Here is a 17534-nt window from a genome sequence, read left to right on the forward strand (position 1 = left end):
TACGTGCCAGTAAATCTACCGACACGAGGCTGATGTATTTGAGCACCCTCAAATATCACCAGACTGAGCCAGGATCGAACCTGCCAACTTGGGGTCACAAGGCCAGCGCCTCAACCGTCTGAGCCACTCAGCCCAAGTACACGCGAAGTTATTATGTTAGCCCAATGAACGGCCCTGGTAATGCTAACATAATGTTGACATATGGCATAGCAGTACTTCACACAATGATGGTAACCTTAGTAAGGAAACGTTCAGGCACTAGAGATATAATAGATTTTTACCCATTAAAAAGATGAGTGCAAAAACTCTATTGACTCTAAACATTGATATTTAACCACATGGACGAACTTGTCTGCTTAAACAGATAACCACATGCATGAATCGGAAGGTGTTGGCAGTGTAAAACCCTGCGTTACAAAACCATCTAATCCCTCCAAGTCACCATTTCTTCTGGGAAACAGTACATAGATTGCTTCATCTGTCACACTTATAAGTTTTGTTATATTCCAAGATCCAGTCAAATATTTTCACAGGCAAGCACAGGTTAATGTAAAATACACTTTAATCACTCGACACTCTGAAGCACATAGACACTGACGGTATATCAAATTATCAATTATATTCTATCTAAATTAATATTTTTCGAGGAACACGAATAGTTTGGAATTGGAGAAAAGTCTGCCCTAACCTCAGACTTATTCTCAAAATGATGTATGTACACTACAGTTTTGTCATCGACTTCAAAATAATCACGATGTACATTCCTCAAGCATTTCTCCTTTTAATGTTTTATTCCGTATGAAATTTAAGAATAGTTGTATGAGAGGCATTGCCATAGACTAAATCCTGGTCCACAACACGGATCACAACAAGCATATTTTCACATTACTGCGTATAATTACAGACCCTAAGTGTCCACTGACTCATACAAATACATTCGCACACTAATATTCTACAAAGAAATTACTATGTATTGTTAAATTTCATAAAATTACACCGACTACATACGATAACAACAAACCACAACTAACCCACACTTCCAAAATTTCCGGCTACTCGATTCGCCATCTTTGAGCGATCGAGAGTACCATCAAATACAGTAGAGACAATACACGACACTTACGGATTTCGCCTTGCTAAAATGGGAGACAATTCGACGGTGGCGCTCCTAGTGACTTGACCTGAACAAATCGCGCTAAATTCAAATATCAATGGAAATGTATATACGGAAATGAACAAATAAATTACGTCTAGAAAGACAGTGGTATTGAGATATTAACTTCGAAGTTGCTAAAGCAATTCTGGATAAATTAATGAAGACTTATTTAAAAGGTTATTATTCAAAGACTGAAATTAGACATATAAACAAGGTGTGAAATGGACTGCTGTGAAATGGCTTGATCTTTCATTTATGCATTACTTTTTTAGCTTTAGCATACCTGCCTGAAATCTTACGGTTGGATTTGTCTTTTTCCTCATTTAAAAAAAATGTATCATCACATTAAGACATTTGTCAATAAAAATATCGGCACATTCCTTACACATATGATGCAATGAATTAACATTTAGTAGCTGGACAATTTTCCTCTTAACATGAAGCCTACTAACAGAAAGAAAATCTACAAAATCCCGGCTTTAATCTGAGAAGAGGGATAAAAGAAAGAAAAGTTCGAAAATGTTGTCGATAGTGATGCTTTGAGGAATATTTACGTACAATTAGAGTAAAAATGTAACATACCCTTGGCTGTATAGTCGAGTATTTTTAAAGTCGCTGGCCTGGAAATGATCTGAACAGATCTTATAATTCTTATACAAGCGTTACGTCCCTTCTTTCTTGTACACTTTATCCAAATCGCTTCTGTGACATTTCAAAATCCACAGATGACACCTACAACAACACATCGGTATTGAAGGTTAACTGCTGCACTATACAATAAAATATGCGTATTATATTTTAAGCCCGTTAAAACATGGGTCGAGCAGGTCAGAAGATTATGAAGTACTATAACAATCTCCGTCACTGGAAGAATAGATATGCAAACACAATATTACTCACATGTTCTTGTCACGAGGGAAACTGAAGAACGAGAGCGCATATTTCTCTACTTCGTAATTACTGCAGCCAAACACAGCACATACCTTTCCCCTCATGTTGAGAGGAGATATCAAGGAATGACACACGCTACTATTTAATTATGTCAACTCACTGAAAACGCATAAATAACACCAAAAACTTCACACAAAAATACACGTGCTCTTATGACATAGTCAGTACCGTTCAGGTCTATCCGCTAGAGTGAGCTCCAATAGCTGTCCCTCGATATCTCGCTCAGTGTCGTGTATTGTCTCTACTGTATTTGGTACCATTAAGGTCTGAGGATTGGAGTTGGTCTTGCACTAAGAACGACTCCAATCATCAGACCTTAATGCCACTCTCGATGGTTCAAATATGGCGAATCTTTGTTGATTTAGGATGAGTGAGAACTGATTCTCCCAGGTATTCATATCTATTTTACCAGTTGTTGGAACTTCGCGTGGTTTTAATGCTAAGAATGGGTCCTTCTTGGCTTCGTCAGCCATCTTCATTGCTTAAAGTTCAATATATTTGTTTCTAGAAGTCTTCAGTAGTTCTCTGAATTTACTTCTGAGCAGACTGTAGTTAATTAAGTCCTATATTCAGTGTTATTTTCGCCACCTGAAGAGCTTTTAGAACTTGCTGTCTTTCCAAATAGCAGGTCTGATTGAACCACTTTTTGGATTTTCGCGGAGTTATTGTGATGAAGACTGATTTGAAGATGTCTTCTAAAACAGAAGCTGCAGTATCCAATTCATTTTCATTATTTTGTGGTTTAAGTCAATTATTTTCTCAGTGCTTTGCAGGAGGACACTCCCATTAAGTTTTCGAGCTATAGGCTTCATAACGATTGGTGCATTCCATGGGTGAGAAAGGACATCCAAATCAAAGATCGCTGAGACTGGACAGTACTTCTTTAATATTGACTCTGGAGATGAGTAGCATACCTTATAATCAATTAGTTCAAGTCCAGCACCTTTGAAAAATAAAATATCAATTGTGCTGCTTCCATTGTGGGCAAAGTACGTCTTGTCAGATTTGCTGTCGGCAAGAGTGAATCCTTCTTCCTCCAACGTTTGAAGCAATTCATGATCTCGATATTCATTGTGTCTATCCTTCAGTTTAAGTCTCCAGCAATGATTGTATTATTTTCTTGATTCACCTTCGATAGAGCAGTAATAAGAATATATAACACGTCTTCCATTGCTGAGGAAGGATCGACGTATAATCCTATGACCGATAATTTGTTTGATTCCATTATGATAATGTTCTTATCTCTATAAGTGCATGACAACTTTCCAACAACGGGTTTAAAGAAGCAGACAATACCACTCATGGGTCTTGTGCCCCGCCCACCCTCAATCAGACATAAATACATACACAACGAGGAGAATAGAAGAGGAAACTACACGTGAACCGCGACCAAGAACGGCGTATAACTCTGCGTTGAACTGGAAATGTTATTCACCTAAATCAGTACTAGATTAAACTAACACTACTTTGAGTCAAAATCCAAATAAGTAATAAATGAATGTTTATTGAAAAGCAACGTTAATTAAAGAATTAATTGAGAAAGAAAATATAAGATTATAATTGGGTTATACATACGTATATGGGTTAGCCCGAATGACAATCAATCATGATATCCTGAACTCATCAATACACACATGCACAGTTGCATAATTACGGAAGGGATCTAAGCATTTTACTCATGATGACCTCGCATACAACATTTGCGAAGAGAATAGCTTTAGGCTAGGCCTTAAATTGATTGCTCCCATTTATTGAGGGCCAATAATTAATTACAAGTCAGGAGTACCTTATTCATTTCACCCTTACTTCACTTCTTATATTTTTTTAATAATATTCCTTTTCTTTTATTTTATTAAACAATACCATGATCTCTTTTCATTAGATTCCCACACACCAAGGAGCACATAAAAAGGCTCGACCCAAGAAAAGATAACCCAAGCGGTCAAAGATAAAAAGATACATTGGGAAAAGAACGGAAAATAAATCAATCAGATTAACACGGGCCAGCGTACGGCCAAGAAGGAAATAAATCAAAATGGCAGCGTCCAGATCGAAAACGATCGGGATGCGCACCAAATAAGGAGAAGAGGCAGCATCCGAGAGAAAAGGGGCGATAATGAACAGATAAAAATAAATTCAATCGACCGATACTTCATCTTAATACTCGGCTCATTCAATTATTCATTCATTCAACCACACGAACAAAACGCCTCAAAGGCAAATGACAGTGGCCACCGATGCAAACAGGCAAATTCGGCCAACTCGCAGCGTGCAACACAACCAAAAGTTAATAAGGACAAACGTCATTAGCGGCCAAATAGTTCCATTCACCGCGAACGTCAGCGGCACATGTCATGGCTTCATTGCCAGATGTAGATCACCCTCAAATATCGCTGTGTACTGCCAGAATAAATCTTCCGATCGACACACGAACCATACTTACAACCGAGATCAAAGGCGTTTCATTGAGAAGCCCATTATAATAGACCGAGGTTCAGATTTAGTTGCACTACATTAACATCAACAACGCACACAAACACATACAATCCAATCCCCGAGTATCAAGACGAGTTTTCGGCCACCCAAAATAAAAATAAAAGTAAAGGAAGAATGATCATACACAAGAGATGCAAATTCAAACGGGTACATTACCCTGAATATCAATCTTAAGAACAAGTTAATCGTGCAATGATTTAGCACGGTTTTAAAACTAAAATACATCCATTTGAAAGGTAATAACATTGCTTCTGTGTGTGAGGGCTCCATATTATTATTCTTCTCCATCAGCAGAACAAAATAAATATCAAGGAGAAGGTAATTAAAAGACCTAGTCGAAACAAGATCATCAATCCTCTTGACAGAGGGGGCTACGCTCTATCGATAAAATCCAGAAACACATATAGTAACAGTTACATACCTATTCAGTGAAACATTGGTAAGACAATTTTTGAAACCATGCTTGACCAGCATGTTTCATTCTGTCTCGTTGCCCGTAGCTAAAGTCAAAGTGTTTTTAAGCCCTTCCACATTCCAAAGGAGGAAAATGAGTGTTATATTTTTTTTCTTTTCCAAGTTGTCGGAAAAGACGATATCTCCTCACTATGACATATTCTAGCCAGAGTTCCGGATCGATGACCTTTCCAAGATCGTTGAGAGAGATAACCACTTTGTATGCTTTAAATATTCCTTTTGTTTGGAGTTGTTCACATTCTATGACCTCCTCTACTTTCAAGTTCTTCAAGTGATACTTTACCATCTCTACTGAAGTATTTTGATCCAATCGGCCTATGAAGAGCCATGCTCTTCGGGGAGCCGCACGAAGTTCCACGTTCTCTTTATCTTTCTCTTTTTCAAAATCGTTCGCTTTGTTCAAGTGAAAGTAGGAGTTTTTATTGATGTTCTATAAGATATCCGTCTATTTTTGACGGCTTCGATCCATTCTGCGTTATCAGAAGACTGTTGTTCAGATCTTATTAATGGTGTAGTGTCTTTACTGCAATGAGGAAGTTCTTCTCTACCACCTACATTTCCCTGGACCCTTTGGGTAGAAACAGTTGTTAATTCCAAGACCCACTTGGGCTTAAGGTCATGATCGGTCGTGCGCGTTGCTTTATGTCGCTTCACTTCTTCAGATTCTTTACATGACGTCATCTCTCTTGAGTTTAATAATAATAATAATAATAATGTTATTTGTTTTACGTCCCACTAACTACTCTTTTACGGTTTTCGGAGACGCCGAGGTGCCGGAATTTAGTCCCGTAGGAGTTCTTTTACGTGCCAGTAAATCTACCGACACGAGGCTGACGTATTTGAGCACCTTCAAATACCACCGGGCTGAGCCAGGATCGAACCTGTCAAGTTGGGGTCAGAAGGCCAGCGCCTTAACCGTCTGAGCCACTCAGCCCGGCTCTCTTGAGTTTGTCAGGTAGCATATCAACATCTACCGATTTAACCTTATTGGGCACATTCAGGGTTGATCCTTTATAATTTATAACTGAGGATCTGGTAAATGTTTCAAATTCTTTTCCGATTGCATTGTGAATTTCCTTCACTATTTCATTTGTGATATTAATCTTCAAATCATTTAGCAACTTTTGCAGATGTTCTGATATCTTATCTTATTCAACACGCTCTTTCCGATGTCAAACAAATCGATCTTTGATTTACATTCTATGCATTCTTCCGTTTTGCGATATCATATTCTCATTTGGTTAGCTCAGAACAATGAAAGTGCTGCCACTGATGGCAACTCTCACATTCAATTGCTTCGTCCTTACTAGTTACTATTTTGGAGCAAATTTTAAATTTGTCCTCTACGGTAGTAAACTCTGTGGTGAGCGGAATATTGAGATCTCCTTGCACAATCAAATGCAGTCTGTTTCTTACTACCACTGTTCTACCACTGTTCTACTTAACCTCATTTTAGCTTATCAGTAATTTCAAATACACAGCACATGTTACCTATTCTGTTGTTATGCGATTTTGTATCACTACGCACTTTATTGCCGAATAATGTACCCCATAAGACAATTTTAGTTAATCTCTCTGTGATCAGAGTTACGCTCACTTGTAAGTTTTAATACACAGTTTTACGGTCACGTCGTTCACAGCCTTCATGAAAGATGAAAGAAAGATCCTTAACAGCCTGTTCAAGAAGTACGTTGAAGCAGACAGGGGAGGTATCCCTCTATTCTCACAAAAAAGAAATCTCTGACACTATACTCAAATTAAAAGATGGAAAAGCACCGGGTACTTGCGGCATTTTCAGTGAACAAATTAAAGCTTCAGCAAATGTATTACTTCCATCCATAACGAATCTTATGACCTATGATTGTTACTAGGAGACATCCCGAAAGCGTGGAAAACCTCCACAGTGAAGGTTTTATACAAAGGCAAGAGTAACTTGCTGGATCCAAATTCCTATAGAGGGATTGCTCTGGAGAATAATTTGTTAAAAGTACTCACCAAGTTAATAACCAATCGACTGACGGAAGAAATTGAAACCAAACTTCTTGAAGAGCAATTTGGATTTAGAAGACGAAGGAGTACTCTGCACGCAATAAGAAATCTACTGGACGATATACATAACATCTTACGACTACCAAGGGGTAAATTTCACATACAGTGTTTATAGATTTTCCCAAGGCCTTTGATAATCTTGAAAGAAATATTATATCGTCGAAGCTTGATTCTCTTGTTGAGGACAAGGCTCTCACTATTCTGATCCATAACATGTTAAGAAATAATACTGCCATCATTTCAGACAATATAACTTCTTCGAGGGAGATCACGCAGACAAATGGCGTTCTAAAGGACGACCCTCTCAGTCTTTTACTGTTTAATGTAGCTATCTATGATGTGGTTCAAGCGATAAAAGAGTTGTCAAATGAAGTAACCTTGTATTTATATGTTGAATCTATGATTCTAGGATCACACGATGTTAAAGAGCTACAACAGCACTGGATGCACTGGAGAAGTGGACAGATATAATTGACGGCCATGACCTTATTTGACGCAAAAATAATCCTTATTTTAACATATGGACTGGAAATCATTTGGGATAAGCTAACAAAAAATGACCTACACACTCCAGAAAAAATCAAAGTTCGATTCTTAAAGACAACCCTCTGGGTGTCCAGATTTTCTAGATCAAGACTGATTTATGAACTTGCAAAGGAGCCTTTTTTAATTGAAGATTTGAGATTCAAGCTCGTTCTACCTTATACAGACCATTGGAAGAAACTCTTGAATGAAAGATTGGCAAAAAGGAATGATATTTGTCCTGAATTCTATTCGACTGAAGCAATGACGAATAGAACTTGGACCAATACAAACCAGGATCTCCGACATTTTATCAGTTCTATGGCAGTTCATGGATACCACTATAAACTCTGCAAAACTAGGATCATTCATGAACCTGACAATAGTTGTGTGTGTGCACTGTGTGATTTGACTTGCCCTCGTTACAATGTTGTGGAATGCTGTAAGAGAAATAGGCCTATAATAGACTTATGCTTAAATGACATGTAATCGCTTTATATACAAAAATTGTGTGCTGTATTAAATTAAATATGGCCAATCGAGTAGCCGGAATTGTTGGAAATGTGGATTTGTTTTGGTTTGTTATTATCGTATGTAGTCGGTGTAATTTTATGAAAGTTGACGATAAATGTTAGTTTCTTTGTAGAATATAAGTGTGCGAGTGTATTTATATGAGTCAATGGACACCTTGGATCTGTAATTATACACAGTAACGTGCGAATATGCTTGCTTTGATCGTGTTTTTACCCTTTAAAGAACATGAGTGCACAAGGTGGACCAGGTTTCAGTCTAACAATGGCAATGCCTCTCATACAACTATTCTTAAGTTTCCTACTTAATAGAACATGAAGAGAGAAATGGATTAGGAATATACATCGTGATTATTTTGAAGTCCATGAGAAAACTGTAGCGTGCATACATCCTTTTGAGAATAAGTCTGAGGTTTGGGAAGCCATTTCACTACTTCTAAACTATTCGTGTTCCTTATTGTGTTATTCCGTCAGTGTCTATGTGCTTCAAAATGTCGAGTGATTTAAATGCAAGTGTATTTTACAATAATCTGTGCTTTGCGCGCGGAAATGTTTGGCTGGATCTTGGAGTAGGCCTATAACAAAACTTACAAGTGTGACAGATGGAGCAATCTGTATACTGTTACACAGAAGAAATAGTGACTTGAGGGAGTAGCTGGGTTTGTAACGTAGGGTTTTACACTACCAACACCTTCAGATTCATGCTTCGGTTATCTGTTATCAAGCAGACAGCACCGAACTGAAGCTCGTCCATGTGGTAAAATATCAATGTTCAGTCAATAGAGTTTTTGTACTCATGTTCCTTAATGGGTAAAAACCTATCATATCTTTAGTGTCTGAACGTTTCATTACTAAGTTTACTATCATTGTGTGAAGTGCTCTTATGCCATATGCCAACATCGTGTTAGCATTACCAGAGCCTTTCACTGAGTTAACATAACCATTTCGGGTGTACCTGGGCTGAGTGACTCAGACGGTTTAGGCGCTGGCCTTCTAACACCAAGTTGGCAAATTCGATCATGGCTCACTATGATGGTATTTGCAGGTGCTCAAATACGTCAGCCATGTGTCGGTAGATTTACTGGCATGTAAAAGTACTACTGCAGGATAAAATTCCGGCACTTCGGCGTCTCCGAACACTGTAAAAAATTTAGTTAGTGGGACGTAAAACCAATAACATTATTATTTCGGGTGTACTTCCCATTCGTTGGTTGCTGAATTTAAGAAATTGTCCGCCACTTCAAAACTAAGGTAACAAATTATGTTTCACAGTGCTCATGAGAGCGAATAAATCGAGGAATTTCGCACCTTGATTTATTTTGAAACCATAAAAATGTTGTTAGAAATATCATTTTAACGGTTCATGTATTTCCATGTATCCAGCGAAGTGAAATCTAAGATAAAACGTTATTTGACGAATTGAAATTTCTAAATTATCACCTTGTTGGTCTCTTTTCTAGTAGAACATATGTGATTCTAGTTGATTATATGTGCTTTGTACTTGCTGCCGAAGCGTTTTCATAGGTGTAAAAGTGATTTTCTCTAAGATATTACATTTATCATGTTACATAACCGCAGTTTATATAATATGTAGGTAATATTTTCGTGTTAGCCTATACCAGTAATCCGGCTACTACCGCCGCCATATTTTTTATATTACGATCTGAGGATTAAAGTTCGTCTTGTTCTTGTTGTTCTTGTTGATTGTTGGGGTTTGGGCTCTTTTAATGTTACCCAGTCACAAATCAGGGGTATAACTTTACTTATTTGTTATAAGAAGAATCCACATAAACACACATAATAAAGAAACACTCATTCACAAAAAAACTATGCTATACACACGTTATTGACCGAATGTTATGAATCAAATTGAACAATTTCTGTGTTCGTATGATAATGGAACGTAGGAGTGCGAAAATGTGTAAAAACAAAAGAGGATCATTTGCTTACAATTAATTTAGAGTTATCAAAAAACTGGTTAGAAGTCCAGCTCCATGGCTAAATGGTTAGCGTGCTGGCCTTTGGTCACAGGGGTCCCGGGTTCGATTCCCGGCAGGGTCGGGAATTTTAACCATCATTGGTTAATTTCTCGGGCACGGGGACTGGGTGTATGTGTCGTCTTCATCATCATTTCATTCTTTTGACGCGCAGGCTTCCTAAGGTGTCAAATCGAAAGATCTGCACCTGGCGAGCCGAACATATCCTCCGACACTCCCGGCATTAAAAGCCATATGCCATTTCATTTTCACTGGTTAGAAATTTAAGAATTTTGAAAGAGGGTTCAAATAATAAACAAGAAACACTAGTTGGTAAAGGGATGGATAGCTGTACCAATTGGTTTAGTAATGTGTGTCGCGATGAAGAATACTCAGAACATTGGAAGAGCAGATGATTATTGTCGCCTTCTGGATTAGCACATATACAGTGGGAGAGGTTAGTAATATTAAAACGATATTTACATTGAGGAGTGGGTGCATGATTGAACAGTAAACGTAAAATGTTAATAATATGCTTCCGTGTATATGAACCGTTAAGACACCAAGGTTTCTGGGGAAGGTATGGTTGTATGTGATAAATAAAATTGACCTTTCGTACGAGCGGAGCGTTGCCACACTTCCTGCCAAGATTGAAAGGCGATATTTTTAATAAGAGGATAATAATCTGGAAGAGGGGTAGCTACTCTAAGAGGCTCAGAGGGTGAGTTACTCGGTTCTAGGGCGGCGAGATCAGCTTTGTCATTTCCTGGATTTGCGGAATGTCCGTGGATCCATATTAAAGTTAAATATACATCCGAAATTTCAAGTTGATAACGTAAATATTTAACATTATATAAATACCAATTATACGACTTCGTGTTCAAACTAAGAGCTTGCAAAACAATTTGGGCATCGGTATATATGGTTGCTTTCTTTAGGGAATGGTGTTTAACATACAGGAGCGCTTGTCGAATCACAAAGATTCCTGCTGAAAAGATGGAGAAGTTAGTTGGTGAGTGGAATCGCTCGGTTGTGTTCGTATTGGAAACGTAGAAGGCCGCACCTACACCCCGATGGGATTTCGATCCGTCAGTATAGATATTAACACCATAGTCGAATGGAGACATTTTGAGTTTCTTGTTCGCTGAAGTAGGGAATGAGGCACCTTTTGATTGATCTGAGGAAATTGATGTGGAGGTAATTATAATAGGGGGAAGAAATGTATGCTATCATAGGAAAAGTAATGCATAAGTAGCTGAGGGATGCGTAGTAATGAATTGCGAAGTAAACTCATCTCAACGTAAGCCTGATATACTGCGGGAGCTCGTCCATATTTTGGGGAGAGTTGGATATATTATTCGTGTAGAAGTTGTAGTTTTGGTATTAATGTAGAACGGGATAGGGCGAGTTGTTTAAGAATATAATTTTTCACGAGCATTTGGCGTCTCATGAAAAGAGGACATTCACAAGTTTCTACGAGTAGAGCATTGGTAGGGGAAGTTTTAAGAGCGCCGATACAGATTCGTAATGCTTGATGTTGAATTGTATTAAGTTAAGATAAAATGGCTTTAGACGCCGTATCTATGAAATTAGCACTGTAATCCATATATGAACGGATAGTTGCCCGATATAGATATAACGCTATTGAGCGCTCTGCTCCCCATTGGCGCCTCGTGACTGATTTAAGGATTTTAAGATAGCCATCTGCTTGTGTCGTTATGTCTTAATATGTTGATTCAAATTAAGGTTACAATCTATAAGTATCTATAAATAAAATTGACCTTTCGTACGAGCGGAGCGTTGCCACACTTCCTGCCAAGATTGAAAGGCGATATTTTTAATAAGAGGATAATAATGTTGAGTATTGAAAGAAATACTGAATCCATCAAAGGTGATAGGCGTATGATCAAACGAGCGTTTGTGTGTAAAAACCATTGCAGCGCACTTTGAAGTAGAAAGTTGTAAGCCATGAATGTAGAACCATGTTAAGACATTACGGTACTCAGAACAGTTGCTATGGACGGTTGGCATTCATCAATGCTAGTGTGTGAGGCGTAAATGACGAAATCATCCGCAAATGCTAAAACTCGAGCAAATGGTGTTATAATCTGTTCTAGATCACTCGTAAAGAGGGCAAATAATATGCCACTTAATATAGCTCCCTGTGGTAACCCATTCGATGCCTGTCGACTAGTAATATTGTGGTGTGCAGATTTAATCATTAATGTACGATAATAAAAGAGTTGATGCAGCATAGATAAAAATGGAAAAGGCATTCCCTTTGAAGCCAACTTTTCCCACAAGAGGTGTAAAGGAACTGAATCATACGCAACCTTTATGTCTAGAAATATAGCAATAGTGCTGTGTTTTCTCCAGCTGGCTAATAGAATAGCAATGAGTAGAATATTGATCGGATTCCCGGTACTACGACCTTTAAAAAAGGCATATATAAATTTTGGATAGAGATTGTAATAGTCCAAAGGCCATACTAGTCGGGGTAATAGAATCTTACAAAAGGTTTTACGTAAGCAAGAACCCAGGACTATTCCACGGTAATTCTCGAGGATCGTTGGGAGATTTTAGAGGTTTCAATATTGGTTTTAAATGAAAATCATTCCAACTGAGAAGGGGGGGGGGTTGGGCGATGTATGCAAAATATTGTTATAATAGTTAAGTAGTACAAGTTGTGCTTGAGGAGGGAGTAACCGAAGCATTGTGTACGTTATTGAATCCGGACCTGAGGAGGACCTGCTAGCAGTAGACAATACAGCACTTGATTCTGATAATTGTATAGGTTGTAGTAAAGTAGAAAATTGTGGGCGGGTCATGTAGGGCGGAAACGAGAGTTGTGGTACCCTATACTCAGGAGTAAGGGAATTAAGAAAGGCACAAAGTATATCTTGAGATATAGGTTGTTGTTTTTGATTTTGTGAGGCTCGTGTAAGTATTCGTACCGCATTCCACAAATGGGACGCCGGAACATGAGTGGTTAAGGACGATATGAATGCTCTCCCAGCAGCTCTTCTTTTATTATTAAATATCATTTTAGTTCGATCGATATGACGCTTTATATTCAAATAATTCGCTTGCGTTAATGTTTGACGGTAAGTTTTAAATAAAATTTTACGTTGTCTAATCAGATCATGACACTCTTTGCCCCTCAAATGTATAATTTGAAAGGGATGGTGGAGAGACAGGATTATTGGTTTATGTGGATGGAAAGTAGTAATATAATTTTTAAGGATCTAAGAAGCATCGAATATGTTATTGTACGTCCGTGAAGACTATTAAAATAATTGTTTAGATATGCGACGTAAGTATCGTTATCAAAGATTCTAAAATATGATATATTAGGCTACTGTCTTTTTTCAGCTAATCGCATACGAGTACGTGGTCTACCAATACCGTATGTAATGATAATTAAGTAGTGGTCGCTAGAATAAGTGTCTGATAAGCTATTCCAAGTGATCATAGGAGCCACGTAAGCACGACACAAGGTTAAATCCACAGCGCTGGGAAGAGATCCGGGAAGGGAGAGTCTCGTGGGGGATCCATCATTGAGGATCGTAAAATTATGCTCTTGTGAAGCGAAAAGGAGATGTGAACCTTTCGGGGTAATATTTATACTTCCCCATGCAGTATGGTGGCAATTTAGGTCCCCAAACACAATTATTATGTTTAATACTATCAACGTAAGTTTGCGGGATCTTACTAAAATGGATAAGGGTTGATACAGTAGCGTAGTCACTTTGGGGGGGGGGGCATTCATCCAGAATTTTATTTTGATAGGTGTCCATACTTCCTGAGTTTAAGGGATGTAGAATACCGAAAAAAGAAATGAGTGTCCTTGGATCCAAGTAAGAGTATTGTATTAGTGCGGATTCCGGAAGCTAATAGTAACATTCTTCTTCTTATTATTATTATTATTCCCTTCCCCCGCTTTTCCCACACCTGTGGAGATGCGGGTGCGAGCTGTGCCGCACATGTGGATTTGGCCGTGTTTTTCGGCCGGATGTCCTTCCCGACGCCAACCATATATGGAGGGATGGAATCACTATTGTGTCTTCCTCTGGTGGTTGATCGTGTAGTATGTTGTCTGAATATGAAGAGGAAATTCTTGGGAAAACCCCCAGTCCCCGAGCCAGAAGAATTATCCAGACGGGATTAAAATCCCGACACGGCGGGGATTCGAACCCGAGACCTTCTGAACCGAAGCCTCAACACTGATCATTCAGCCAATGAGTCGGACGCCGGACGTTAATAGTAATATACATTTTATATACAGTGCTTAATTAAAGTACATTCGTTAAAACTCCTCGGGTGTCTGGACTCCTTGGACGACAATCCCACCTCCATGGCTACCACTGTTACTCCCATTCCAACATAACTGCAGCATTTCGTATATTCCGAATACAAGTGAAATGAATGCAAGAATTAACAGTTTGAGTAAAGATGCTATATACTGGTTTAGAATGAATACGGTAATATTATTATAATAATGATCATGTTATAAGCAATAAAGAAGTGATATTTTATGCAAATAATGCGGCAAGGGAATACACACAGACACAAACACACACGTCCAATACAGGTTACAGGCCCTTCTTGTCCACGGCTAGATAATGAAGCCAAGGGAGTGATGGCCCACCGTGACTCGTTATTTCGACATTATAAACAAATCCTAGATGGTACAGACTTCGAATCTTACCGCAACTTAAGAAATCGCAAAAAGCAGTTAATCAGATATAAAAATGTATATATATCCGGAACTTAGCTAACAACTTAAATTCTAATCGCGCATGGGACCAACTTAGAGCTCTGGGAATAGGAATACATCAACAGAGACAGACAACTCTTCACGTTTCACTTGGCGAACTGAACGAGTACTTTAGTAGAATAAATATTACACCTACCCCAATTAACTGCACCGACTCACCGCCCTGGTAGTGATGATGGTGATTACTGTTTTAAGAGGAAGTACAACTAGGCAACCATCCTCCATATAACACTAATCAGAGAGAAAAATGGAAGGGCCCGACACTTCGAAAAATGAAGATATCGGCCAAAGAAAGACAAGGGCGACGAAGGGCGTGAAAATGAAAGACTCCCTAGTCCTCGCAAACCTAAAAGCGTCGGGGTCGGAAAATAACAGGTGTTGACCAAGGGAGGTCGGATAGGATAGATGAAAGTGAGGATGCTGGCACAAGTAAGTGGAAGAAATACCAGGACTCAGCTGAAGGCCCCGTGGTCGCCAACCCACGCTCCAAAAGTTCTGAGGCCCCTTTTACTCGCCTCTTACGACAGGCTGGGGATATAGTGGGTGTTATACTACCGTCCCCACGCACAGGGGACTCCCCGCCCTCCCCTCCAGCCAATCCACCATTCACATTTCACAGTGTCACACAAAATCAGGTTAAAAAGGCTTTGTATTTCATTAATTCAAAGCCTACAAGCGTTGATGATATTCCTATTACTTGTATACATAACATAATGGGTACTGTCCTTCCTATACTACTGACTCACATACTGAACTACTGTTTACTAAACGGAACTTTCCCTACTGTCTGGAAAAAAGCCAATATTATACCGGTACCTATGAGTTTAGACCCACAATCACCCTCTGACTATCGTCCTATGTCTATACTCCTACAGGGCATTCATGCAAACAGAATGACGGTTAACTAAATGGCCCGAACACAAAATGAATGGAGGCCAAAGCTTGCACTCCTTGAAATGAATTCTTAAGCAATAAAGGGCACTAGGCCGATGACACAGGGGCTATTCCCAAACTGTGAAGGTGACTCGTATAAGAAAAAATTAAGACAATACCGAAAGGAAGAAAACCAGTTAAAAACGTAGTCACCTCAAACCAATATGAAGGGGAGCTCGAGAGGGTTCATCACTCTCTATCCCCGATTTACAGTTAAAGATTTTATGAAGTTTTCACATGAGCCGAAAGGAGATTTACATTTTAAAGAAGTTGGTTACATCGTTAAAGTTTCGAACCTTTCCCTCGGGTTAAACTGCAGAGCTAACAAGAGATAAAGATGTTAAGTGGCCATACCTTGTCGGTGTACTGCTGCCTGATGAAAGAGGCGCCTTCCGCCTCCTGCTTGACACACACACTTAAATGACGATCAATTGGCCAAGGGATGAGAAAATCCGCAGTTTATAAACCCTCGGGGAATGTTCGAGACCTTTCACGAATAAACCAGGCCCACCCTCTTAATTTTATTGGTCAATTCAAAATTACACTCAAAGTCGAAGAAGAAATACGGGATTGGTTGGAAATAAATTACAAAAATTAGAGATTGGCTGGATTCAAAACTGGCGGAAGGAAAAGATAAATACTGCCAACCCAAAACTAAATGAACATCAATTAGTAAAAAACTTATGAATACAAAACTTCTTCAAATCAAAGTTCATTCACTTCGCACCAGGGTGCATGATCATAGTTCTTGTAGTGTCATCTGTTGAAGAAAGTCATAACTTCTTGATAAAGGGCTAACAAAACAAGCAGAAATTCGCACAGTACTGGAAAATACACAATAACAAAATTACGTCAAATTACTGTAGTGGCAACTTCTGAGTAACGGTTTAAGTAGGTCTAGTTTAAAGTTCACTGTTTCTCCTGTAGAGGAGTTTTTTGCGCAAGATTTAAATGCGCGGCGTAGGGGTGAACATCCCGGTACAGACCTCCCTCCCCCCCAAATGTCCTTCCAAGGGGTGATACAGAAGAATTTTGAAATATGTTATTATTTCCTTTTCAGAAATTTTTCTAAGTTTTTTAAGGGTAAACACTTGTTTAACTGCAGCTTTAGAGTGCCTTTGTTGCCGTAGAATGTGAAATAAGTGTTGATAAATTTGACGGCAAGTACTGCTGCCGCTGCCGATATCCAGTTTTGGTCACTCGTACCCGTCAAGTACCCTCAGATACGCCCCTCCTGCTACTATGAGAGGTTATCATCGTTGTGAAGGACGCCGCAGATCAGAAGTATATCTACAGTCCCAAGATGAATTGGCGGTAGGGGCGCCGCACATCAGCCTTTGCCGGGAGATGGACTTCGGCGCGCCGTACACAGTTAGACATCACGGGAGTGGAGTAGGCCCGTACCCCACCTCAGTTGTGGTACGGCGACGAACGGCTGCGGGGGCTCTGAAACACTAAGATCTTGGCGACAGATAGGTGTTGTTGGTGACTTGAGAATAGAGGGTGATGCTGAGGGGCGTGCGGCTTGGGAGGGTTTGCCAATGGCGTGGATATGCAAGAAGCGGGGGCTTGGTAATGGCCACTCATGGATGGACAGCAGGAAAACCAGAGGGGAAGATCGTACATGCAGTATACTTATATATAACAAAATACAATAATTTGGGGCAGAA

Source organism: Anabrus simplex, chromosome 7, assembly GCF_040414725.1.
Source record: "Anabrus simplex isolate iqAnaSimp1 chromosome 7, ASM4041472v1, whole genome shotgun sequence".
Lineage (NCBI taxonomy): Eukaryota > Metazoa > Arthropoda > Insecta > Orthoptera > Tettigoniidae > Anabrus > Anabrus simplex.